We start from the raw sequence: 12066 nt of genomic DNA, 5'->3' as shown, positions 1-12066 counted from the left end.
CTATGTTAGTGTTATCACTACCTTTCCTCAATCTCAGACTTAGAATTAGAGATTGTGTCTTGCTTCAGTTCATGCTTAGACCATTAGCTATGAACCACTCGAAAGTCCCTGATGGCAGAGTAGCTCGTTCGTGTTCATGCAAACCCTCAATATCCTCTGACCCAATATCAACTGTTGTGTTATCAACAAACTGCGTGGTGCTCCTGACTTCAGGAACATAATCATGCAGATGGTTAATATATATTGAAAATAAAGCGAGTCCAAGATTGGAGCCCTGTGTAACTCCAACACCTGCCTTCTGTCGCTCATATAGAAATCGATGAGTTTTATCGCTGAAGAATCGAATCCATATCTCTTATTCAGCTTATAAAGTAGTCAAAAGCTGTCGATAGGTCTATGAACGAAGTCAAACAATGTTAACATAATTGATAATCGCTTGTGTCGTGTTTTTACCTTTTCTATATCCGACTCGAAAACAGACCATTTTCCTCAAAGTAGTTTACTACTTGGGTGGCTATTATTGTTTCAATAAATTTGGGGAATATTGGAACTAATGAAATGTGCCTGTAATCACCTACCTTCATCGTTATGATCGCTTTTTTTGTGAATAGGAATTACTTTTTAAATTTTCATTTCGAAAAGCATCCTGTTGTTAAACATTTGTTAATTAGATTAACATCAGTTAAACGTTCTTAACAGTCTGATCTAGTAACTGGTATTTCCAAATCCTTATATTTCTCACATTCTGCGAACGTAAAATTGGCCGTTATTATTGAGTTCCAAACTTATTATCCTGCCAAGTTATGGTTTGTGAAAATATACTAGAAAAAATTATACGATCATCATACCTAATGATATAACTTGCAACTGTAATTAAAAAAAAACAAGCAGATCATCCTCTTCAAGATTAAGTATGCTTTGGCTACACATGTCGTAAGGTTATTTCTGAATATTTATTTTTATTCCTTATATGTTCCCGAGTATGCTCCTCAGCCCTCGAACTGGAGCATATAAGTATTGTTGCTACTTTTCCTTCAATTTATGAAGAAAAAATTTGTTAGCATTTCTACCTGGTTTCCATTTCAAAGAACACAATTGAGGCTACTATCCATCAAACACAAAATACAAAATTTTTTAAAGCAAATAATTGTTTGGAGGGCGTGATACTTGATCAATTGTTAACAAGCAATACTGGAGGGAAATATTCTTCTCGTGAGCTTCAACCTTCAATCTATGGAGTATTAATTACTGTGGCCATTCGCCACCTTCTGCACAGCACTGTAAGTTGTTCAGCCACCAGCGAAATAGTGGAACGTTACCTCTGAGTATAATAAATTTCTTACCTAACCGATAGATTTGAACTCGTGACCTCTTGGTCACTAGCAAGAGTGCTCTTCGCATCACTACCCTCCTTCCAAGCTTCCGAGATAGTTTTGAAAATCCTGTCTACCCTGAGCGGTAAATGAGTTAATTGATCGTATGGATGTAAATAATTGGAATTCTTGAAGAAAGGAGTCAATCGGATAGGTCAGGTTGTATACAGGCATACATGAAACCGAAGGTAGTTAACACATTCTGATGAAAGCGATCTATCGGACTATCTCGCGCATAATTCAACAGAATATAACCATTTCGCCTGAAAATGATTAACGACTGTGATTTTGTTGTTGGAATCGAACACACCTCGTTCATTTGTGATATAAACTGGCATTGTGTTTGAATAATAGAAACACGAGGAAATTAATTCTTGCAACATTCTCATTGTTGATCACAACGTCATTGTGATGGTTTCAGAATACCACACAAACAGAGAAGGCCACTATCGTTCAACTGAATCTAGAAAGCCATTATTGTATAAATAAATTCCGATGAACTGACCAAGATGCTATATTTCTTGCATCGCCTTTCTTGCATGTGGGTGAAGTCGGCAGTCCAGCACTCTCCGTTGGAACTTGACATCATTAGATACTTGCGAAAGTGAAATATGCCTTGGGCATCTCACGCATTACAGGCATTGTCTCTCTGTCTTTTTAATTCTTTCTTCGATTATGCCTCGCCTCACATGCGATTAACAGAATTTCAACATTCGATGCTGATTCGACTGATTCCAATTTGATGAATTATGCGAATCAATTTCGCGCCAATAACTAATTTACTCTTGGGAAACGATCATTCACATTATGTCTTCAAATTATATTATTCCTACAACAGTTTAATTTCGAAGACAGTAACCTAAAAGGATGACAACATCTTATCTCAAAATTATAGGCAGATGAAAGCTTCGGGTTTCCACAAGGAACTATCCTAGGACCAATACTATTATTATATTAACTTACCAAATCATGCAGGAAAACGGTAATAGGTCTCGGATAATACAATGTCCTTCTGATACTCATCTAACCATTTGAATCACCAATACACTGAGTCGTCAATAATATATTCACAGCACCAAATAAAGTTACCTGCCAAGTCAAAACAAAGAAATTATTTGAATATTCTTATATTATGAATTCATCCAGTGAGTGAACTGTATTCAAATGTAAACATTCTTTAACTTCTCTCCTGATAAAACCTTAAATCTTTCTGGTAATTTATTGTGAATTTTTGGACCCTAAAAGTCAACTCCTTGCTGAGAAAATTTGATTATGATGTGGAATAAAGGAGTTTGTCCTATTTTTAGTGTAAATGGAATGATAAGTACTATTAGTAGGAAATTTACTCAAGTTCTTATGAATATAGATGGCACACTCCAATACATAAATAGCTGAAATTGTAAATACTCTAAACGCCTCTCACAACTATCAGTTTGCTTGAGATTGAGGATTTTCCGAATTGCTCTCTTTTGGTAAATCAGTAGATCTCGCACATATACTGATGTTTCCCATAGAAGAATTCCATAAGGAATCGAATGAATGTTGGCAAAATAAGTTGATAATGCTGCCTCTGTAGTAGATACTTTACTCAAGGTGGTTATTGTATAAATGGCCACTGTCAGTTTTTTCTTCATAGTGTCTATGTGTGGTTCCCATGATAGAGCTTCATCCAAAGTTACTCCCAATATTTTGATTGTGTTCTCTTTGTTACTTTTTAAAAGTAGTTGTTGTATTTTGGTCACATATCGAAAAATAATTGCATCATTACTTTTTTCAACTGCCTCAATCTCAAATTTGACGCCCTGAGGAAAAACGTGGTGTCATTAGCAAAAAGCAGCGTAATTAAAAAAATATAGAGATTATCTTGAGTTATTTCTAAGTCACCCATAAACATTTCAAATTATATGGGTCCCAAGATTGACCCCTGAGGAACCCCAAATTTTACATTTTTCATCTGTGATTTTTTTTACCCTTGAACTTCCTCTTGTCTGTCGGCAGCAAGGAATGACATTATCATGAACAAGAATGGTCCATCCAGACCATACAGACGGAGTTTCTCAATCAGTAATTCATGGTTTATACTGTCGAATGCTCTTGTTAGATCGCAATCAAACGAATGAAATGTGAATGCATCCAAATCATCGCATATATCACATCCATAAATATTCTATACTTGATGAGATATAAGCTGATTCATACTTTATTATGTTCTCAGATTCAAGTCGACAAATTTTCAGTTTATAAATTTGGTAAGTTTTTGAACTATGAGGTTCTGCAGAGAACAAATTATTGATTAAAAATCAATTTATATTATAATTAATTGAATTAATTGATGAATTTTAGTTTCAAGAAGTTTCTTTTTTCTATTGGTTGATATAATAATTTTTTTTCATTGTTGAAATTGGATATGACATTAATACGAAAGTAGGTGCTAGATAATTTCTCTAATATTTTACTATTCACGTCAATTTAGCCTGGCATTTCAAACCTCAAAATGTACAGGACTACATCTTGAAAAGTGGCTGAAATGAATATTAAGTGAAAGTGCTCTCTTCACCAGAAATTTTGTACAATTTCAATCGCTACACCGCACCACCAAGTTCGAGAATCAGATGTATGTGTTATTATGTATAAACAGTTCATTCCTTAAGTACTATTCAACATGAAATGATGACATTAAAATTCGTACTATGATGCTGAATGATAAATTTTTCTTGGCTTACTTGAATATTCAATAGATTCACAGTAACAAAATTTAGAATAATCAATTTTGAATTTAGAACGACTAAGTCTCAAAGCTTGCAAAGTATAATTTATGATGAGACTTGTCTCGAACGAGTTGAATAAGGAATATAAGATAGGAGGAAATAATAAAGCATTGTGTGAAATTTGCTGTTTTCCATCTTCAGACTTTCACACGATCATTAATACCATAACAATTTAATATAGAATTCGTGTACACCATTTATAATCGATTATCATCAATAGTTATGAGCATAATTCAAGGATTATTCATATGGATTTTAAATCCAAATTATGCAATAATCGCGGAAGATAAGAATCAGTGTTGATTGTAAGATTTACGATCAGGTTTTCAATGCCATCGAAGTGTCGGTATTCAAAAACTCTTTTTACCTTTTTCTAACAGATTTATATGAAGTAGAAAAGACTATAAGCAGTCTGAAATCGGGCAAGTCGGCAGGTTACGATGGAGTACGATCAGAAACACTAAAAAACATATCAGAAAGAAAGAAGAAAGAAAGAAATATCAAAACCGCTTGTATATTTAATTATTTAATTAACAATTGTTTCGAATAGGGCTGTTTTCCAGACATACTAAAATTAGGACTAGTAGAGCCATTATTTAAGGGAGGTGCTAGATCTCAAATGGTCAACTACAGACCGATCACTCTGATATCAAACATTGTCAAGATTATAGAGAAATTGATCCTGGTCCGCATGGATTCATTTATTGCAAAAAATAAATTATTACCAAGAAACCAATTTGGATTTCGCAAGAGTATGTCAACAGAGGATGCTATAAAAAAAGTTACAGATATTACTTACAACAATATTGACCAAAGCATTCCTTCCTTGGCAATCGTGATAGATTTGGCAAAGGCGTTTGACACCGTCAGCCATGATAGACTACTTTAGAAGCTGCACAACTAGGGATTTCGTGGAAGGATGTTCAATGTCATCAAGTGTTACTTATCGTATCGAAATCAAATTGTAATTTTAAACGGTAAGTTCAGTAAAAAAAAAGCGACTTACCTATGGCATACCACAAGGCACTGTTCTGGGGCCTTTATTATTCAATTTGTATATAAACATTATAAACGGCTTACTTGAAATGTGGAGGTGAGATAATATATTTCGCAGATGATACTATAGTCCTCTATAAGGATGAAACGTGGAAAGATCTAAAACAGAAAGTGACAAATTATTTGAGGATGCTGACAAAATGGTTTCAATTGAATAAGCATACCTTGAACTGCAAGAGAACAAAATACTTAACCTTTTCGTCCAACAAGTTGGGACAACCAAGGCTAGGAGATCTACAAATCAATGATGAACTGCTCATCCCAGCAACACAATCAACTAAATATCTAGGTATTTTTATTGATGAGCACCTTAAATGGAATATGCATGTATCGCATCTAACAAGAAAACTGAAGGGTATTCTGTGTAAATTTCGGTACATAAGAAAAAGAATAAACTCTTAAAGGCACATGCATACACTATACAACGCACTGGTTCAGTCGCAACTTACGTATGGTATTATTGGATGGGGAGGTATTTTGGATGTTCACAAGAGAAGCTTAGAAACTCTACAAAAATGTATATTGAAAGTGATGCATGGAAAAAGAATAACATTTTCGGGATCTCGAATATATGAAAGTTTCAAGGTACTTGATATAAGACAAATTTATGCCCAAAAAATTATTTTAAAAGTCTACCAGAACAAAATACCCATCACAGATTGAAAGAGCACGAACATAATACTAGAGAAAAACAAGATAATTATGAAAGAAAAAAAGCGGAAAAAGGATTGGCCTACGTTGTTGTACGTATATAACATCAAGAATTTACCCAATTATACCGCAGAAAATCAAGGAACTGAGGAGTGTGAACAGATTCAAAAAAGAAATAAAAACATGACTTATAACAGAAGATCGATACATGTTCCATAGTGTGAACTCCAGGCGCGGATCCACGGGGGGGGAACTGGGGGAACGTTCCCCCCCCAAATGGCCCGGGCACCTCTTAAATTTTGCCGGCCCTTCTAGAATTTGACATACTAAGGCTCAAATAATTACAAGATCAGCAAAAATTTGGCGCAATTTCTGAAACAAAGATGTTGAAAGTACGGATACGGAATGGAAATGCAATAAGGTTAGAAATAATATGAATATGGACCAATATATAGGTTCAAACGTTCCGCAATAAACACGTTCAAAGATGCCGCAATTGGGTCATAAATATTACTGTCGCGCGTCGGCATGTGATTCTCTGCTTACCCCGATTTCCAAGAGTTTTTTTGCGCTTCATAAATCTTGTCGGTATCTCTTTGACAAACCATCAATTTTTGTGTGAAGTGTGGCTTCTTTGATGGGTATAGATCTTCAGGCGTTATCTCTGATATTTCAGCAATTGTTTTTAATTTCAATTCACCAATCAGAATTATAAACCCCAAGAAGAGGGAAAGGGAAAAATATATGAATACTAGGAGTGTAGACGACCAGAATAAGCAGTTGTTTTCTATTTATTAATTTGTATATTGTGAAATTTTTTTGTGACCCCAAAATATAATTGTTGTATTGTACTAGGACAAATTTAGTCTCAACAAGTCTTTGATGTTCTTATTTTTGTTCACCTGCCCAATATATATAAACCTCTGTTTGTATAATGGTAAAGATCAAAATATTTCATTGGTATTCCACTAATGTTAAATGAATATAATTTGAGTACGCATTCTACCAATGCAACAATTTTTGACATGGTGCTGTAGTAACATCTGGAATCGAACAAATTTTTATTATAAATATACCTCAAACTTTGGCTTTTTGCATTTCAAATCACGTTGAATCCAAATCTGCAATAAAAAATTAGTTAATCCGCCTTACGCAAGCCTTTTAGTCCGTCGAGAGAGGAGGGGGCGATAGTGATTTTCCCCGGGGCCATGATTTTTGGCAGCCTGTAGTTTTCAGAATTCCGTCAACAAAACAATTCCTGAGTGAATTTTTTTTTACTTATCACATGAAACATAACAAGACGTTGAATATTTATTTTATATCGGGTCGAGGCCCTCCGCCTACCCCTAACATTATCTATTCCTGTTATTCGAGTCTAATGATGTTTTGAGTTACCTACTCAATACGAGGTTTACGATGCAGTCTCTTGGAACGGATGGCAATAAAAATAGACAATTATGAAAGAATAATAACACGTGCATGCGAAATATTTCCTCTTTGTTGGTACTTTGGAAAAAAGGATCTGAAATATGATCTTCAATAAAAGTAGGCCTACTTGCCAATATATTTCCTATTTTGTTTATCATGAGAAATATTCAGCTTTGTTGAATAATCATAGGAATGGATTGCTAAAATTGGAGGTATAAAGGAATATGAGAGATTCCTTGGATAATAAAAAAAGGCCTATATGGGCCCGTTAACGCTTTGTTTTCGAGATACAGAGTGTTTATTGTGAGTCTTGTAATCTATTTTTTTGTGATGATTATACCAGTTTATCAAATCTTTCTTCATCTTCGCTACAGGTGCGGTAAATAAGTATCAAAACTTATAATAAAATTTATTCATCTTAGCTTACTAACTGGATCTTCGTTATAAGTTGGATTTTTCTGAGTATAAGCATAGTATATCCTTATACTATGGTATTAGGTAGGTACTAGAGAATAGTTTGAAATTTTTTTCTAGAAATCAGTAGCAGATAGGACAGAACTACAAGAAACCAAAAAGTGTAGTACTCGATCAAAGTTTCTTTTAACATTTTTCTAAACTACCTGTAGTCTTCCAAAAAAAAAAGAACTATTTTCTTGACAGGGTTGAAGGTCAGGTTGTTGTAACAAAAATCTATAGTTCATCATTAAAAAAGGTCTCAAACCAATAACTCATTCCAAAAAAAAGTTCTGGAGGAAAAGAGCGGGCACTGTTCCAGAAAAACTATCACCCTGTAGATTTGTATTCAAAATTAATACTCGATCACATGATGAAAACTTTAAATTAGAATATCTATGCCAAATTCAAGTTAAATATCTTTTCTCTAATTCTGTGGTTATCCCGTTCATTCTTCCACATCTTGTAGAACAAAATCGTGCGAGAATATATCAGAAACGCACAGTTTTCATGGTTATATTTTATTATTCTATGTTGGTACTCCGAACTTTCCGCCACGGCTTTATCTGTCAATTCATCAATTTGCCTTAAAGAAATCAGTTCTGCCAACCAACATTTTTCAATGCAAAAATCACTTAAATATATTTATGGAAATATTTCATTAATTTCAATGAAAATGCAATGAATTAGAGAAAATAATGTATAATACTCGTACAGAAGGCTCATTCTACCACTCGTTCATTCCAAAACTCGCCACTTCGTGGCTCGTTTTTGAATTTTGAACTCGTGGAAGAATATCAATGCCTTCTGCACTTGTATTATAAATAACTAGTAAAGCACAGGTGCTATGAGAAAAAACTTGAAAAAATCAAACTCCAACACCCTGTATCTGGAAAACAAAGAGTGAACCTAGTGTCATTTTGAAGAAAAAAGTGGTCCATTTTGAAGTGAAAGCTTGTATCTTTCTATGATTAAATTTAAATGACATAATCTACTGAACACAAGTGACATAGAAAATGTCAAAAAACTAATACACTTTGTTACTTTATACACTGTGTCCGTAAAGTATGGAACAAATTCATTTTTAGCTAAACAGACCATTTTAAGAAATAATCGTGAAACACGTCGATTTTTTATTTTAATTTACCGTATTTTAAAATGATAATCTAATATACAGGGTGAATTACTTTCGAGTAATCACGTCACCGTCATTTATTTTAAATGGAACACCCCCATTTTGTCTCAATTTTCCGATTACTTTATCTGAGCTGATTCCAAAAATGTATCACATGTTGATTCCAATTGGTCCTGTACCAATTGAAATCAATATGTGATACAGTTTTGGAATACAAAACATATGTATTTTTGTCCATCCTGTACCAATTGGAATCAAAATGTGATACATTTTTGGAATCAGCTCAGCTAGAGTAATCGGAAAATTGAGACAAAATGGGGGTGTTCCATTTGAAAAAAATGACGGTGACGTCATTACTCGAAAAAAATTAACGCTGTATATTAGATTATTATTTTAAAATACAGTAAATTGAAATAAAAAATTGACGTGTTTCACGATTATTTCTTAAAATGGTCTGTTTTTAGCTAAAAATGAATTTGTTCCATACTTTACAGACACAGTGTATAATTTGAAAATACAAGTAAATTTATGGGGACATTTTTTATTCTATTCATTTCATCTTCAATACATTTTTTGAAAACCCATATTAATGAACGGCAAAAAAAATGACGTCCCAAAATGGCGGAAGTATCGAAAAGTTCCCCCCCCAAAAGTGGGTCCTGGATCCGCGCCTGGTGAACTCTCTAGTTGAGATTCAACTGGGCAAATCTAGAATGGAATTACCCGAATGTAGAAATAACCGGCAGAATTAGGATTCTTTATAAATTCCTAAACATGTACCTACCACCGATGAAGACGATACACAACCGATAATGAGAGAAAAAAAATACCGATGATGATGACAAAGAAAACGATGATTTGAATAAGAATTAAAAAGGGATAGATGGTGAAATTGTTCATTTTGGTTTTGTTTTCGAGTGAATTTAATTTTGATTTAAAAGCTGTACACAGTTGTCACAGTATTTTTTAAGTTTATTTGTAGTTTTTGAACCAATAAACTTATTATTATTAAATCATTTAACATGTGATTGAGTCGCAATCCTTCACATATTCCGCCGAATGTAAAAAATCAAATTTCCGAGATTTTCGATGACAAAAATGTTTAGAATTTATGGCATGTCACGATACCATAGCTGGACATGGCTGTATATGTACATTCGAAGAGATCATTAAACTACAGGATGCAACGGAATGACTAATAAAGTGCAATCGTTTGAAATGCATACATAGGTTAATGGTGCTGCAGTAGAGAAAGTACTGCAATATAGGTACCGCTCAATTTTTTCCACATTAAACATTTTATCGTTCGAACAGATGCTGTATCTTTATTCCCGAACGGTCCTGCATAATCAATAAATGGTCAACAATGTCCCTGTAAAAATATTTGTTCGATCATCGATAATTTCTCAAAAGATGCATTATGCCCTAGATAGCATGCAATACAAAATATGTAGTTTGGATCACCATAATCGTCTTCATTTTGTGTCCCCTTCAGTTTTCCTCACTCCTTACATCTTGACCATGACCTTCCCTATGCTTGTTGATATAGAATTCCACACTTCATGCAAATTTCAATAATATCTTGATTCTCCTAAAGCGTTATTTGATTTTCCAAATAAGGAACATGATATATTTTTCTCACCAGTACCTCATTTCGAAGGGATTTACTTCTTATATCAACGGTGAAAAAAATGATTGAATACTAACATAGGAATGATGATGTTGAATTGAAAATGTTTCTTCTTTTGTTGAAGAGTATGAAAATATAGCATAACATGTACTTTCAAGCTGGTGCAATGGCTGTTGAAATGTTAATCACATACTTTGTATTACATTCTAGATTATACGAGCAATCAAAGTGTCCAATAGCTATTACGAAAAGGAGTTGATGGTAGAAGACTATATGGTATAATTAATTGACCTGATGTGGGCATGAGACTACTGTGATTAATTGCAGATATTTCATTCCGTGACTTTCTAGATGAACAACTACATCAATAGGTCACACTTGTCAATGGACCAAGACCAATCCCATTTCTCTCATAACGTTGAATTGAATATTCTGTATTATGTTGACAATACAAAAAAATAGTTGATTTTCGGTTGAATAATTCGAAAAAAATAATTTCAAGACTGAAGTAATGGTATAAATAGATGTCGTACAACAAAAACCAAATAAGTCTATATATATAAACATATGTTTCTGTCAAATATTGCGAAAAGGGTGTCAACAAAGTTGCATTTTATTACTTTCAGACCACACACAAACTTTTTATTGTGCCATTGACAGAGACGCCGACATTCTTCATTGGACAAATGCTAATGAGATGTTTTACTTCGATTACCAAGTTCAGAATTAAATAGGGAGTACAATACAACATTAGTTGAAAGTGAATCACTTGCGATTCCAGTGTTTAGGAAGAAACACTCGCAGCGTTTTGTATTTTATCTTCGGCCAAAATTTTACAATAAGCTTCCTCTCCATCTGAGACAAATAAAAAATAAAAATAAATTTAAAGCAGAAATGAAGAATCTCATAATAAAAATCAGATAAGCTGTGATCGAGTTTTTTTCAAATTGAGATACAACCATTGTTATCGAAAATACATTTGGAAAATCGCTAAAAATTTCGAATTTTATTTTGATCCTTTAATTCATTTCACTAGTGTATATCGCTAATAAAATGCATAGGTACTTACAAATATTGACTGCACGCGTATATTTGCAAGATAATGTCGTATTATTTCAAGTCTATTACATTGAAGTGTTGTCCGGCTTAAACAAATGTTCGAACTTCAAGCAAATTTAGTTTGACGAAGGAGGAATGCTTAGTTATCATCATTGACATGGATATTCCTGGTTATGTGAAATGCAATCCCCTTTCTCATTCGGTTCCAGTTATTTTCAGCGCATGGTAACGCAATCCACTCGTTATAGGGCCAATAAATCAGATTCTGAGGGTTTCATTACTTTCTAGGGCCAAATAATCTATCCGGACTGCAAACATGACACAAGCGGGTATTTTTTCACTAATGATTGTGCCAATCTCATAATGGATTAATGTTCTCCGTGATAAGAATCTGCTTTTTCAGATCGTTCTCGCCAAAAAATTTATTCATGAAGAAGACTCCTAGGGGGGCTGATATAATTCTATTATAATACGATTCGTTACTTGAAAGGATTGATTACGTAGTATCAATTC

This window comes from Harmonia axyridis, chromosome X (assembly GCF_914767665.1).
Source record: "Harmonia axyridis chromosome X, icHarAxyr1.1, whole genome shotgun sequence".
Lineage (NCBI taxonomy): Eukaryota > Metazoa > Arthropoda > Insecta > Coleoptera > Coccinellidae > Harmonia > Harmonia axyridis.
Note: the sequence above shows the minus strand (reverse complement) of the source record.